This window comes from Panthera tigris, chromosome B2 (genome assembly GCF_018350195.1).
Source record: "Panthera tigris isolate Pti1 chromosome B2, P.tigris_Pti1_mat1.1, whole genome shotgun sequence".
NCBI lineage: Eukaryota > Metazoa > Chordata > Mammalia > Carnivora > Felidae > Panthera > Panthera tigris.
This window is the reverse complement of record NC_056664.1, coordinates 150744574-150760927: the sequence shown is the minus strand read 5'-3', so window position 1 is coordinate 150760927 and position 16354 is coordinate 150744574. Positions and strand designations below refer to the sequence as shown.

The 16354-nt window shown below is 54.3% G+C and overlaps 1 long non-coding RNA gene across 2 annotated transcripts; it reads left to right on the top strand.

Moving 5' to 3' along the window:
• Positions 1-7022: 7022 nt before the first annotated feature.
• LOC122238827 lies at positions 7023-14934 on the top strand. 2 transcript variants are annotated; one of them, XR_006218016.1, is made up of 5 exons: positions 7023-7715; positions 8602-9252; positions 9527-10494; positions 10605-10787; positions 14808-14934. It is a non-coding gene; the product is annotated as an uncharacterized LOC122238827 (long non-coding RNA). The 2 variants fall into 2 exon arrangements; XR_006218015.1 differs by lacking the exon at positions 14808-14934 and having other exon boundaries at positions 10605-11236.
• Positions 14935-16354: the final 1420 nt, after the last annotated feature.

Sequence of the window (16354 nt, the reverse complement as noted above, 5' to 3'; positions counted from 1 at the left end):
CGCCATCAGCACCATCGTTGTTATCACCATCATCACCATCTTCATCATCATCATCACCATCACCATCATCACCATCACCATCATCACCACCACCATCACCATCATCATCGTCATCATCACCATCACCATCATCACCACCACCATCACCATCATCATCGTCATCATCACCGTCATCACCATCACCATCATCATCACCATCTTCACCATCATCTTCACCATCATCACCATCATCATCACCATCACCACCATCATCACCATCATCATCACCATCACCACCATCACCATCACTATCACCACCATCGCCATCAGCACCATCATTGTTATCACCATCATCACCATCTTCATCATCATCATCACCATCACCACCACCATCATCATCATCATCACTACCATCACCATCTTCACCATCATCACCACCACCATCATCACCACCATTATCACCATCACCACTATCACCATCTTCACCATCATCACCACCATCATCATCACCATCACCACCATCACCATCTTCACCATCATCACCACCATCATCACCACCATCACCATCACCATCACCATCATCATCATCACCATCTTCACCATCATCACCACCATCATTACCATCATCATCACTATCACCACCATCAACACCATCATCATCACCACCATCATCACCATCACCATCATCATCACCACCATCACCATCATCACCATCACCATCATCACTACCACCATCACCATCATCATCACTATCACCACCATCAACACCATCATCACCACCATCATCACCATCACCATCATCATCACCATCAGCACCTCCATCACCATCATCATCACCACCATCATCATCACCATCACCATTATCACCATCATCACCATCACCATCTTCATCACCATCACCATCACCATTATCACTTTTATCATCAAAAGATCTCTATGAAGACCCTGAGAATACAGTGTCCTCTGGCCTAAGAAGTACAAAGAGAACAGCACAGAGGGGCTTGCCTGTATGACTGAACACCGTAAGAGGGATAAGAAGGCACATGTAACCCATACATTTTTAGTGTATGAAGAGAAATATAGAAATAAAATAAAATAAGGATAAAGAAAGTGGAACAAGTTTAAGAAAAACTAAAGTTTTGTTTTTAAAGAGCAAAGTATACAAATTTTATGTGCATGGCTCTATGCAGTTCTACCAACGAGCATACCAGGGGCACCAGCACCTGGTTTCCAGGAGACTTTCCTTTCTGTGGCTTTTCATTATGTCCTCCCCCTCAACCTTGAATAGTCTGATCTCTTGCTTTTAGATTAGTTTTTTTGTTTTTTGTTTTTTTTTTTTACTGATTTTGAGCTTTACATGATTGGAACCAGACAGTATTTATTTTGTGTGTCTGGTTTCTTTTCCTCATCATTACGTTTGTGGGATTTATGCTTGTTGGCACATGCTGTTGTGTATTCTTACTGCTCAAGATACGCCACAAATTACCCTTCTACTGACGATGATGAGCATCTGTGTGGTTTCCGGTGCGGGGCTTTTCAAATGGCCTTCCTACGAACATTCCCGTGCACGCTGTTTGGTGAACAGAGGGAGCCGTTACACCTTGAGGTGGAATTGCCGGGTCATGAGGTGGCACCTGCTACCTGTTCGGTTTTTGTGGGCACTGGCACGCAGTTCCAAAGCGTTGTGCGGATTTACACTCCCACAGTGGCGAATGGGGCTTTCAGTCTCTCAACACCCCACCAATACTTGGTACCTGAGTAACTGTTTTAAAGATATGGCAACGGTAACATGGAGACAATTATCGTAATACCGAAAGGAGTTTTTGGTAAAAAGATGGTGGCAGGTTGTCTGGACTATGAACATAATAAACAACAAGTCCTTACGGGGAGATGCATCATGTGGCTCTGCTCTGAGTACCTGGCACCTGGACAGTGTTGTGGGATCTAGGAAACCAGGACGCCCGTTGGTGTCTCAGCCAAGGCTCCGTGAGAGGAGCAGCCCCACTAACTGGGGTTACTGGATGGGGCGTTCGTTGCCGGAACCGTGGGACTGCTGAGGAATGAAGTCCAGGAGGGCAGGCGGGGCTCAGGGGTCACTGCCCTCAGCCTGCGAAATGAAGCGTGGCCAGTGCTGGGGAGAAGGTGTCCAGGGAGGTCTGAGGGGAGGCCAGGTGTCTGCTGGTGGGCTTGGGCTCAGCGGGTGCGAGGACGAGGCGCCCTGAGAGGAACGACCAGCGGGGGACCTCTCTCGCGCTCCCCTGCCTCCGACCCAGCGACCCTCAGGGTCACGTCGGCTGCTCCACTTCTGCCTGCAGAGCTCACGCGCACTCCTCTTTGTCCGCTCCCCGAGCTCGACCCGGCTGACCCACAGTTCGAGCCCCGGGAAGGTTTCCCTCAGGACCCTCTGTGTCGGCCAGGGCGCGCAGCTGCCTTCCTTCGGGGTGTCGGCATCTTGCGGGGACCCGAGTGTAAGCCCCGGACCCGAGTCCTCCTGTCTCTGTGGTGAGGAAGAACCCCCAGGAGGCCGCAGGCGTGGCTCAGAGAGGAGTCGGGGTGACCGCAGGGCCACGGGGCCTGTGCCACCCGCGCACGCACCTTCCTGGGCCTCCGGGGTCCGGCTGAAGGGTCCACGCACACCGCCTCACCCTCTGGTGGGTGTGCAGCGCCCTCGGGACGCGCTGGTGACCCAGCCCAGCAGGCGGGTTTCGGCCGTCGGCCATTTCAGGCTTTGCCTCCGGAGGTGGCAGGACCTGCCTCACGCTCTTCCCGGGGGCCCCGCGAGAGTGACCGGTCACGCCCGCGTGGTTGGGCCTCAGGGACACTGTGTGGGGGCATGCCCTGTGGCCGCGGACCCGTCTGGGCTCAGCTCAGCCTGCACTCCCTGCACACACCCTGATCTCAGATAAATACCTTGTGCCCCAAAGCCGGCTCGGGATCGGAGTCCGGGGAGCCCAGCCTGCGGGACGCTGAGGGCGGCCCCCCACGGCTCGTGCCGGCCCGGGCCTCTGGGGCTCTGCTGGCACTGACGACGACACGTGGGCGTTTACTGTGGACTCTGCCCTGGTCCGTGGCCCCGCGCTTCCAGACGAGCGGCATTTAAGGATGTCTGTTTTGTTGTCCACGCACGGAGGCCAGAGAACGTGGCATTTATGATGTGGATTGTTCGAAATCTGTCCCAGACCCCCTCTGTGACCCATGTGTGCTAAATTTTGTGAGTGTTTTATGTGTACTCAGGGGGGATCTTTATCGTCTGTTTTCTGGAGGCATCATGTTCTGTCTCTGTGTATGTATGTGTCTATTTATTGCTTGTTAGCTAACCAATCAAGTTATTCAAAGCTCTCACGTTTTTACTTGTATTTCCTCTGGTTGCTCTTTCCATTTCTGAGGGAAGCCTGTGGACCTGCTCCAGGGACTGGGAATGTGTCAGCTTCTCCCAGAGACTAATTTGGATTTTGCTTTTTGCACTTTAATGCTGTGTTCCAACAGGCTTATAATTCACGTCGTTTCGGCCTATCTTCTTCCGTTCTGTTAGAAACATTCCCTTTTGTTTGCACCTTTTACTGCTTTTCACCTTAAATTCTATTTTGCCTGATATGAGTAGTGCTGCCCTGATTCCATTTTGGTAACATTCTCCACTCACCAAGTGTGTATGAATCATCTGTTCACGTTACAGGTAAGGCTTCCCGTCAACTTCAGTCAACAGGAGGCTCTTAACGGCTAAGTTTCAGGGGGTCAGGAGTTACACGCAGGGACTCCTGACCCCCACGTTGTTCCAGGGTTCCCTGTATCTACGTTGTTTATTTTCTTGGTTATAATGTGGAATGTTTCTTAACTGGCTGATCCAGTTTACAGCTTTTATGATCTCAGAACTATTTGCACTTAATTCTGCCTCTTATTATATATCTTCTGTCTACCATTTTTTAATTCATTGTTTTCTTCCACTGTTGGTCCCTCTCCCTTTATTTTGTAAATGGATCTGGTTTTCTTTTTCACTGTTTTCTTCTACGGGTTTTAATTTATTTTTTAAATGTTTATTTATTTTTGAGAGAGAGACAGAATGTGAGTGGGTTAGGGGCAGAGAAAGAGGGAGACACAGAATCGAAAGCAGGCTCCAGGCTCTGAGCCATCAGCACAGAGCCCAAAACGGGGCTCGAACTCACAGACCGTGAGATCATGACCTGAGCCGAAGTCGGCCACTCAACCGACTGAGCCACCCAGGCACCCCTCTTCTATGGTTTTTTTTTTTTTTAATTTTTTTTTAATGTTTATTTAATTTTGAGACAGAGAGACACAGAGCATGAATGGGGGAGGGTCAGAGAGAGAGGGAGACACAGAATCTGAAACAGGCTCCAGGCTCTGAGCAGTCAGCAACAGAGCCCGACGCGGGGCTCGAACTCACGGACTGAGAGATCATGACCTGAGCCGAAGTCGGACGCTTAACCGACTGAGCCACCCAGGCGCCCCACGGATTTTTAAAGTGACACAGTATATTTCTATTTTTTTTTTTTTTTAGTTTTTATCTTCATATTATTAAGACAAACATATAGATTTTTTCTTTCTAAAACTGTATAAAAATAGGCATCTCAATTCTCCTCCAGGAGAAATCAAAACATTAGTATAATCTTAATTCCCTCCATGCCTGCCTGTCTGGCACTTTCCTGTTTCACTGTCTGAAATCTTGTTTCAGATTATTGTTTTAAATGTTTAAAAATCATTTTATTTTAAACTTATTTTAAAAGTCTTTTACGACAGTACACCATTAGGCAATGCATTTTAATTATTCATTAATACTGCTTTTAGTATTTCACTGCTTCTCGTTGGACTCACTTTTCTCTTGTTCTCTGGTGGCTCATGTGACAAGGGCCCACGGACAGTATGTCCCTGACCCCCAGGATTTTCTTGACCTTCCCTGGATGGTAGCTTGACCAGATACAGCACTCTAGATCCAACTGTCTCTTCCTTCAACACTTGGAAAATATGACTCCATTTTTCTTCATGCATCCAGGGAGGCCGGTAATAATCTGGTTTTTGCTTCTTTTCGAAAATTGTTTTTTCTGTAGCTTTGAGGACCTCTCTTAAATTAATGTTCTTGGATTTCTCTTCGGAGCATCTGCAGGGTGAGTTTTGCTGATTTTTGCTGCTCAGCATGTGATAGGCGCTGAGGACTAATGTTTTCTCGCAGTTGGGAAATTCTCGGGAATTATTTCTTTACATAACGACTTATCTGTAGTCTCTTCATTCTCTCCTTCAAGAGCCTGAGTGAACATATGTGTCTCATCTCCCTTTCATGTGTTTTAATGTTTACACTGTCCCTCAGTCTATTTTTGGAGCTCATTTATTCACTTCTGTTATGTCCAATCTAAAATTCAAAATGTAAATGAATTTGTAAATTTCAGCAATTATATTCTTAATTTCCAATATTTCATTTGGTTCTTTTTCACTGCTTTGCCTCGTGCTCCCCACACAGCTTACCTCCGGCACCCCGCCCGCTCGCTGAGCTGGGTGCAGGTGCTGTGGGCCACTCTGAGCTCACCTTCCAGATGTTTCTGTACCAAGCCAGCTCAGGACAAGGGGCGAAGGCCTCCTCCAGGACTCCACATGCGGGTGAACCTGGCTGGTGGTGGCTGGACTGGGCCACCGAGCGGGCACTCCTGCACTGGTTTTCTGGGCACGTGCCCCCACTTTCTCTGGTCCAGTCACTGCTCTTCTGTCTGGGTGAGGGCAGCTCTGGGGGTGCTGGCAGCCTGGTTCCCCTGTGGGTGTCCTGGTGAGGCTGTGGCCCTCCCTTCAGGCTCCTCTGCCCTGCCCTGCCCTCCTCTGTGTGGCTGCCCCCTGCACTGCAGTGGGGTGCCAGCTGTGTCTTTAGTCTGAGCTCCTGGGTCTCCTCCTGCCCCTTGTCTGGGGGCGGGCAGGCGTCTCCCCACATCCGCCGTGTCTTTTCCTACCATTTCTGGGTCTAACGTACAGAGGAGAGACTTCGGCATATACTTGGCTGACAAACTTAAAATTGAAAACATGTCTATTCTTTGAAATAGAATTATGAAGTTACGGTCTATAAATAGGGACATGTCTTCTTTTAAAAATGGCTTTACTATAGGGCTAACTCTGTCTATTCTGGAGGAATTGCCTCTTACAGGCTTTGATAACGTGACTAATTATTTGCTAATTTATATATGTCTTCGGGATGTGTATTTATATATTTATGTTCTATAAATTGCCTGTAAAATTCTCTTCTTCTTGCATGATGGTTTTCCTTTGGAAGAAAATGAAGATCCAGTAAAGAATGACTGATGATAGCTGAATGTTGGTGAAGAATCCTGCATGGGTTTTATGTTTCTTGATATTTTACTTTGTGTATTATGCATTTTTAGCTTAGTAATTCTGGCAGTTTCATTTGCTTAACAGACTTAGTAGAAATCAGTTTATAGGGCGATAATGCACTATTCGGTGCCACTGCACTATCCAGGCCACTATTGCAACCTGCCGAGCGCAGATCTTTGTTTAGTGAATGAGGGAGACACACCCGGGAACGGCTTGCACTTACTCACGAGATGTCAGTGCAGGTACCACGTTTCACCCAGCTGTTAAATCCGCATTGGAAGATCAGTATTCAAGAGGCTAATGTTTGCCTCTATCCACTCACTAAATAAACGTTTATTGAGTGTCCGGCCCACGCCTCCCTAAGTCGCTGTGCTGGAACCAGGGTCACTGTGAAAAGCAAGCCAGGCTCTGTCCCCCACCGACCTGCCCTCCTGGCAGGAGGCCGTGCACAGAGTTCCATGCTCGGTCCCGATGGGCCACTCCCAGGGGCACCCGGTGGGCACCCAGCCAGGACTGGGGTGCTGCTGGACGGGGAAGGTAGCTTCGCAAACACTCTGTGCACATGGGCCGTGGGCCCCTCGGCAGCCTGCCTCCCTGCTCATGATTGTTCCCGACCACAGCAATCCCACAGGGCTGTGTGGGCTGGGCACTGACACCACCAGCTTCTCCACCAGCATGTGACATCACAAAGGCTCAGTGGCCAGGGCAGCGGTGGCCTTCAAGCCACACCAATCACCCTTGAATAAAGGCAGTAGGAAGGCATCCTGGGCCTGAGGCAGTCTGAACAGGTCATAGGAGAAGGCGCCCTACCCGCCTGTTTCCGGACTTCAGCTGTACACGGTCATCTAAGGTGTACGCATTCCTTCTAAGACCATGGTTCTTATAGCCTGAGAACTGCATCATTCTGAACTGGGGGCTTTGGAGAGCAATCCCTCTGTGCGATCTCACCACCCTCGGGAGAGAAGAAACTGGACAGGACGGCAGGCCCGGGGAGGCCCAGTGACCTGTGGACGGTCCGGGGCCTGCAGTCCTCACGCACATCTGACATGTTCCCCGCTGCATCCTGGGAGGCGTGAGCTCCCCTAGACGTCTGCTTGTCGAATGAGGCGGGAGACCTAGGCCTGTCAAGGAGACATGGGTCAGCACGAGAGAGAAGCCGGGTACAGATGTGACGTAGGGGGCTGGTTGGGTATGGGTCCCCGGGGCCCCCCAAGAGCCTTGAGCTGGATGCCCACTGTCCTCTGAGCACCTACAGCTCCAGCCCGGGCCCTGGGGCATCGTGCTAAACAAGCAGACAGCACGGAGAGCCCCACGTCTGAGAAGGACAATTCTGCCATTGACGAGGTTTTGATAAGAGACAACCGGGAAGGCGGTGTGGCCAGTGGTCAGGGACACCTGGGGAGGCAGCCTGCATGGTGAGCCAGGAGGAAGGGAGGGCCAGACCCTGCAGCTCGGGGGAGGGGTGAGGGGCCCTGATGGGGGAGGCCTTGGCGTCTGCAGGACAGAGCTAGAGCCAGTGTGGCCACCAGGAGCAGAGCAAGCGGGGGGCGGGGCCTCACATGGGCTCGGAGGAAGGGGAGGGTCCCAGCACCCCACTCATGTTTATGGCTCTGGATTTTGTTCCGAGAGCAGTTACTACTAAGCCCCGGAAGAGAGCCAGCAGGGAGGGGGCGTGACGTGCTGCACCACGAGACGTGTCTCCGAGGCCTCCCTCCTCTCAGGGCCTCTCCAGAGGCGTCGGCTCTGGTCCTGATGTCAGAGCTGGTGGCCTTCAAGTGACTGAGGTCCCAACCCTTCTGGGGCCCAGACTGTTGCTCAGCTGCAGGCAGACACCCAGGGAACCGTGGGCCTGGGGACCGAAAGCCAGGCCTCCTGGTCCCCAGAACACGGCAGCAGGGGGGCAGCAAGACGGGAGTCAGCTTGCGACTGTTCTTCGTGCTGGGTTGCACGTGAGTTCTGAGCCCAGTCCTTCCACAAGGGCGCAGTGACCGAGACCTCCCCGTAGGCCTCTGAGATGCCGTCACTCGAGCTGAGAGCCTGGATGAGACACAAGGAGCCTGTCGCTGGCAAGGCTGCCTCTTCTTGGAGGCACAGTCCTGCACCTTCTCTGCTTCCCAGAGGGGACGTACGGAAGGAACAGACTTCCAGACTGCCGAGTACGTGACTTCAGGGTCCAAGAGTGTTCGGTTCACGTGTCCACCAGGCTGGTCCATAGTGCCCGGTGTTCTCCCAAATGCTAGGGGAGATGCTGCTGTGAGGTATTGTTTGGACGAGATTAACTTTGCATCGGGCCACTTTCAGGAAAGTGGGTGACCCTGCGTAACGTGCAAACAGCTGAAGGCCTGCAAAGAAACAGACAGACTGTTTCCCGAAGAAGAAACAACGTGGAGATCCTGCCTGAGATCCCAGCCTGCTGGCCTGCTCTGCATAATTTCGACTCGTCAGCCCCAACAACTGCGGGAGCCAGTTCTTTAAAGCCCACCTCTCTGCCTGTATACGTATGTGTCGTGTCAGTTTGGCTTCTGTGGGGAGCCCTGGATGACACAACTGCACCCTTTGAAGTGGTTCCAGTTGCGCCAGTAGATACTGTGACCTTCCTTGCCTGACACCAGGTCCTTCATAGCAAACAGGCACCAGTTCCGGGTCCATCAACGCAGTCCTGCGTGGCCTGTACAATGTGGACGCAACCAGGCGAGGAGAAAACATCAGGACATACTCAGTCCCTGCAGCAGGAGTGAGACCGGGCCCTGTGCTCTCAGTCTCCGCAGCAGGGACCTGGGTGGTACCCTCATGGCCACGACCAAGTTCGGCGTGAGGCACTGTTGTCCCCGAGCTCCCGGGCGCTCCTTTAGAGATGGGCTAGAAGGACATTCGAGGGCGACACCTGTGCCTGTCACTAAGCCACTTGGAGGAGGGATGTCTGCTCCTGGATTCTTCACTGTATTCCCAGTGGTAGGGTTTTTAAGGAAGTTCCAGGGCTTACTTTCTCTCATTGAACCTGAAAATCTCCACCCCCCGCCCCCCCCCCCCCCCCCCCGCTGCCTTTTATGTGAAATGGATGTTGGATGAAGGGACCACTAGGCCATCTGAGTTTAGACTGTCCACTGCGTGGTCCTGTCCCACTGCTGAGGGGAGGAAGGGAAGGAGACCAGGAGGGGACCCCGGAAAGTGCCCTGCATTCTCAGGATGGATTGGGATCTTACCTCCACGTCCATCTTTGTCACAGGCGAAACCCTCACTGCCCTCATTGTCAAGCTCTGTGATTAGGTCTGTGTAGCCCCTTTGATCGGTGTTGTAGCTGTTTACAACCTGGGCAAAGCATGGCCTCCCGCAGCTCCCAGCCCTGAAGCACCTGCAGCATGGCAGGAAGAGGAAAAATGATTTTATTGGAATCTTCACGGTTTCAATGGCAGTTCTCCTTGGGGAGGGCCCGATGGGATCCCGAACCCTCCTGGAAACACCACCACCTACCACTGGCCGGGGGCCTCGTCCTTTCTGAATTTACTGGCTTCAGCAAGTCAGGTATGCTCCCGGTGGCACCAGCATCAACAGCGAGGAGAGGGCTCAGCATCTTCTGAGTCTTTGTCACCAAGAACTGAATTCTTGACAGGCATGCTACTTCAGAGTGAGTCCCATGATTTCCAGACAGCAGGAGGCCAGAGGCCTCTTGCCCCCGGCCACCTGTGACCCAGGTGTCCCCACCTGTGGCCGCCTGCATGAGCCTCAGGAGTTGGCACAAGCGTCCTGTGGCATGAATCGCCCCGTGAGCGGAGGCAGGGCCCAGGCAAGGGCTGGAGCTGCACAGAGGCTGGGCGTCCCTGGGGAGCCCCTGGGGGATCCCCACTTGCCTGGAAATCGATCAGGCTCACCCTCTGCCAGCTGCACTGAGTCAGAGCCCTCCCGCCCCGTGGCCTGTGGCCCTCGGCCATTCAGCTCCTGGAACAGCTGAGCTCTGGCCCCGGCCCAGCATCCTGCGGGCCCCGTGGAAGCTGCCCCTGCCCACAGATGTCCAGACACCTGCTCCAGCGGAGGGATGGCTCTCGTCCTTACCTGGCAGGCACATAAGAGATGAGCCTCGCCTCCTTGCCTGCTGCGAGCAGCCGCCCAACACTCACAGCTTCCGTTTCGTCCAGGGGTCGGGCGGCCGTGGCCTTGGCAGAATCCGGCACTGCCGGTTACCCTACCAGGATTCGGGTAAGACCTCCAGCTGCTGTGCCCTGTGAGCACAGAAGTGGACGAATGGTGGTGCACGTGTGGACGGCACAGGGTCCTGGCCTCAGACGCGTGTGTCCTCTGTCCCCCAGGCCAAAAGGCAGTGTCCCGGAGCTCAACAGGGGCCGTCTGGCAGCAGGAGGTGACCATGGCCCTCCTGCTTGGCCGTGGGGTCCACAGGCTGCCCCACGTGCACCTCCTGTGCCCCTGAGACCCTGCTGTACATCTAGACCCCTCGCCCAGAAGAGCAGGCGAACGTTCCTGCCTGTGCAGCGGTATGTTCTTGGGATTCTTTGAACCCTTTTGACAAATCAAGATGTTTATTTTTTATTTTTATGGCAAATTCTAACACTTTTCTTTTGACCTGATATTTTGCAAATTGAAAGGTGTCTCAGGGTTGGTTGCTAGGGAAACAGGTGAAGGTTTGGGCAGGAGGCCAACAGGGAGGCTGAGTGGCTGTGTGGTGTCCCCGAAGCGTGCAGAGACCCTCACACAGAACGTGGTGGCATCTTTGCCGAGAGGGCAGCCGCTCCTGCGGTCTGTCTGCTCCTGAGTTTATGGTCAGCGGCTTCCCTGAGGAGCCAAAGGGCTAACTCGGCCTGGTCCCGATGGTATGGGCTTTGCGTGGACCAGCACAGCGTCTGCTGCTCTGCTCAGGGAACCTCAAAACCCAAGGTGTCCTGGGGCACCTGGGGGGCTCAGTCGGTGAAGCGTCCGACTTCGGCTCCGGTCATGATCTCACGGTTCGTGGGTTCGAGCCCTGCGTCGGGTTCTGTGCTGACAGCTTGGAGCCTGGAGCCTGCCTCAGATTCTGTGTCTCCCTCCGTCTCTGCCCTTCCCCTGCTCGCACTGTCTCTCTCTGTCTCTCAAAAATAAATAAATGTAAAAAAATAAGAAAATAAAAAAAAAAACCCAAGGCATCCTGGGGTTCGTGAGGAGTCGCTCAGCCATCTGGCCTCTGCTCACTGGGTTTGTTCGGGAACAAAAGGTTTGCCTTGTCTCCCTCTGTGACCTGGCCTCTTGAAGCCAGATCCCAGTCTTTGTCAAGATCAGACTTTCCCACCCAAACTTGCAAACCACCACGTGGGATCCTGGCCGGGAAGACGCCTTACATCAGAAGAGATGGGGTAGGAAGGAGGGAGCCCGGGGGTGGGGGGGGGCAGCCTGTCACGAGTGTGGGCAGGTTAGCGGGCAAGATGCGTGGGCCAGGCCTCTTTCGGTAACTCCCGTTTCCTAAGTACAAAGGCAGTAGACGCCGATGCCTGAAAATGTAGCACAAGAGAGAACGAGAAGCCTCCACGGAGAGAATCGTTCCCGACATTGGGCCGTCTCCCCACGGTGCACAACCATGGGACGGCCCCTCCCCACTGAGACAAGCCCCTTGGCTCCCCACCCTGGGCCCCGCCGCCCTTCTGCTCAGTCCCCGGCGGCACCACCGCCCATCGGCGATAGGCAGCGCCCCCCTCCAGGACCCCTCTCACCTACCAGCCGGTCCTCAGTCTCTCCGCCTGCTTCTCTGGGTTCATTCCGTGGGGACTTGTTTAGGTCACGACCCTCAAGATGATGCCAAACTTGTCAAACGTGCATCTTCAGCCCGTCCTGAGCCCCCCAGTATCTGCACTCGGGTGTCCAGGGAGCTGCCCCCACTCACTGAGCTCGTCTGCTTCTCCATAATCTTCCTCAAGCCAGCAGTGGGTGCCGCGCGGACTGACAGCCCCGGGGCCACGTCCCCGCGTCTGGTCTCAGGCACAGTCTACGCACCGGCCCCTCGAGGGTCACCGCGCCAGACTCCATGCCTCCCGTGGTTGGCTGCAGAGCCCTGCCCACGTGCCCGCCATCTGCACCCAGGTCAGGCCACACCCCGGGCTCCCAACGCCCCGAGGGCTGCACCGGAGAGCGCTTGTCTCCCGTCTGGCCCAGGGCTCCGCGGCCCGCTCTCCCCACAGGGCCTCAGACTCGCTGCTCCTCTGTTTCCCTGACACTTCACCGCTGGCCCTGACTTCATTCACACCCCCTTCAGTGTCGCCTTCCAGAGAGGCCTCCTGGCACGCACAAGGGAGAGCCTCATCCCAACCGACTCTCCCGCCTTATTTTTCTCCACGGTGTTGACCGGCAGTCACCCCACCGTGTGCTGACCAGCAGTCGCCCTGCTGTGCGTCTGTTTATTGGGCTGTCTCCCCACGGTGCTGACCAGCAGTTGCCCTACTGTGTGCTGACCAGCAGTCGCCCTGCTGTGTCTTTTATTGGGCCGTCTTCCCACGGGGCTGACCAGCAGTTGTCCTACTGTGCGCTGACCAGAAGTCACTCTACTGTGCGTCTGTTTATTGGGCTGTCTCTCCACAGAAGACAGTGAGCCCAGGAAGGCAGGGCTGGTCCCCAGCACCCGGTGGGGCACCTGGTGGTGGTGTTCCTGGATGAGCAGGTGCAGGACAGGCTGCTTGCATCCTGAGACGTGCACTGTCATGCTGGGCCCTCCAGACTGCTTTCCCCAGCATGTCTCCCAGTCCTCGTCCTGTGCTTCGTTGAAACCACACTCAGCCCTGAAGGATTACAAACAAACTGACAAGTGAACTCAGGAGTCAGACAGGGGGTGATGTCCCAGCTGGGGCTGGACGGTGATGGTGGCCTGAACGAGGCCGGGGCTGTGGGAAGCTGCCTGTGGGCAGGCCCCGGGGGGACTGAGGGCAAAGGCTGAGTGCTGTCTGCGTGCTCTTTTCGTGGTGTGGCGTAGCCAAGGGCTTGTGGGGAGGCATGTGGACGTGTTTCCTCAGCTGCCTGGCCATGCAGCACAGGGCTGACAGAGGCCTGACCCTCCAGTGGTCTGAGACCAGAGGAAGAGTCGACTCTCACAGTCCTAACATGTGAGAAACCTGGGGGCCGCTCGCCCATTACTTTGCGGAGAAAGATGGGCCCTGCCTGGGGCTGAGGTGCTGGGGTCACCAGTGTGTGGAGATGACCCCAGCCTTGCTCCCTGCTTGCAGAAGGTGCGTCATCCAGTGGCTGGTGAATGAACAAGGGGTCCGCTATGGGTGGAGTTGTGCCTCCCCCAAATTCTTACACTGAGGTCCTAACCCCGGCACTTTACAATGCGACCCTATTTGGCATAGGGTCCCTGCAGATACAAGTAGTTAAGATGCGAGCAGGGAGCAGGGTGGGCCCTAATGCAGCCACTGTTGTCCTTATGGGGAAGGACAACGTGAAGGCCGGGGAAGGCCTGGGATGGGTCCTGACTGGACCCCGTGGCCCCAGCTCGGGTCTCCACGGCCGTGAGGTGGTGTTTGTCACGGCCCCCACGGCCGACTCGCAGGCCAGGAACCCGGTCGGTGTTGGTTCCTGGGCGTGTGGACACGAACACACGGTGGGCCGTGTTCCGAGATGTGTGTGTGTGCATACGAGGTCCCCCATGATTCAAAGGCTCATCGGTTCCCCAGGGACGAATACTATGGCAAACGACGCGTTAGGGTGCCCGGTGTCCTACAGCACAGACGGGACAGCACCGTCTCCTTACCGGCCCCTAGCTGGGACTCGCCTGCATACAAAGTCTGCTTCCTCTGGGTTCTTACCTGACTCACATTTTTGCCCACCGGGAGTTTGGGTTGAACTTGGGGAGAAAGGTGGGTGGAAACCCCTGGCCCAGGATGGCTCTGGGGTCAGGAGGGGCCGTCCCAGGGCCAGTGGGCCGAGGCTTCTGCCTCCTTCTGAACCCATCAGGTCTGGGCACGGTTGAGGTGGGCGGGTGAGGTGGGCAGTGTCCTGTCTCTGGCTGAAACAGGAAAGGAGAAGAGTCTGAACGAGTGAGGTGGGAAGCATGGGGGACGGGATGGGAACTTCCTGCACCAAAGCTTCTGAACTTCAGAAGAAACCGGCTTTGATGACGGTCGTCCTGACCCCGCCCTCTCTGCTGTAAACATTGGTTTCTAAAGCATTTACAAGGCAGCTTCCCAGGGCAACTGGGAGAGACCAGCATGACAGAATGAGAGGCGTGGCTGATTGCCTGTCTCACTGGGACAGGGACCCCACACCCGGTTTCTGCTGTTGGGCCTGGATCTGGACCCACATTCAAGCTGTGCCCAAGGCCTGGCCCTCCTCGTCTCTCCCTTTGGCCCTGGCACCAGAGGGGCCATCCGTCCCTGGTCCCAAGGAGCCATCGTGGTGATGGTTTCATTTTAGGAGTCAGCTGCCATCCTTCGGGCTGAGGCAGACAGACGGGTGGTGGGGTGAATGGCCCTGTCCCCAGGGAGACTGCAGGTCAGGACGGGACATGGAGCTCACGCAGTCCCTGTGCACCTGTACAGCCCTCACAGGAAGTCGTCATGAACACCGGTGAAGAGAGAGTCCAGTGGCCTCCTGCTGCCCAACTGGCCCCGGGCCCCTGAAAGTTCCGGGAGATGGTCTTCCTCACCTGGTGCACGGTTACTGTTCACTTACATTCCTTTTGCTACCTTCAAGCTTTTTGCCTTTGGAGGAAAGAAGAAAATAATAAATAAGTACTTAATTTTTTCCTTTTTGGTGAAAAACTGGGAAGCCCCGCAGTGAATTCTTTGGGCAAAGCCAGCCAGGAACGGAGTCAGGCACTTCATGGGCTCCCGAAACGGGATCACACAGCCACGCCGTGGCCACACACTGCTTCTTCCTCTTTCCCAGGGCTCCACACGTGGCGGGACCGAGCTTCGTGTCCCACCTGTTGGATTCACGATTCACGCAGGCCCGGGGTAAGCTACTATTGCCAGCCTGCTAAATTCACATCGACAATGTGCGTGGTTGCCGAAGGGACAGGGAAGGGTGAGCAGGCTGCCTTTCTTGCCTCAGAGGAGGCAGGAGCCAGCACAGCCCTCTGTCCCTCCCTGTCCCTGTCCCTGTCCCTGGACATTACCTACAGGCACACGGGGGGCTAGTAAGCTGCTTTTCTCTGGAAGAGAAGAGACCCCTTAGTCATCACAGTCCCTGGGCTGTCAGCAGTCACCCTACCTACTGGACATAAACTGCAGCCCAGACGGGGTCACCTCAAAAGGACACAGAGACCCCAGGCTGTGTGCCCTGATGCCCACTAAAGTCCAACACAGGGCTACGGGATGCCTGTGAGTGCAGACGACCCTGCGTCTACACCTGCATCCACACCCGAGTGAGGACCTGAGACACTGTGACTGGATCTATTTACTCTCTGAAAGTTTTAGCCAGTTGAGCATTTTCCTATAGAAAGCGAAAAGGGTGGGGAAGCATAGTCCACAAGTTAAAAAATTCTTTAGAGTTGAGAAAAGTAAGACAGTCTGTGTTCATATTTAATCTCATATTTATCTAGGTGGTATTCCTATATGGGCCAAATAATTATCAAGTCACTATTTTTATAATATATAAGCAAGGAGTTATTTAACTATAGATTGTTATGATTTCTGTTTGTTTGGCTACATAAGGACACAAACCCTGATTGTCCATTGTTTGTGTTGTAACTAAAGCACAGAGGTGCTGTGATGGGCCCCCAGGGCCCGTCTCCTCCCGCAGCTGTGATGGCCCCCAAGGCCTGTCTTCTCCAGTTGTGGTGGCTCAGATACTCTGGATCAACCTGACTGACTGTAAGTCCCAGACAGAGAGCTGTCTTTGGCACCAGGAAAATGCTAAGTCACAGAAACAGAGCTGCCACATGTCTGGAAAGTCCACATGCTGAAGTCACAGGCAGGGGCCCTCCCTGCTTCGTCTGGGTGCCTCAAGATATAGAATGTCCCTCCTGGAGCAGGCCCTCGTCAGTCTCTAGTGTTGAGGAAGGGGTGCAGCACAGGAACAGGAGACACCTTGTTCTTCTAGCTTGGATTTTGGCTGACAGTCTGGTGGGGAATCCACCCACATG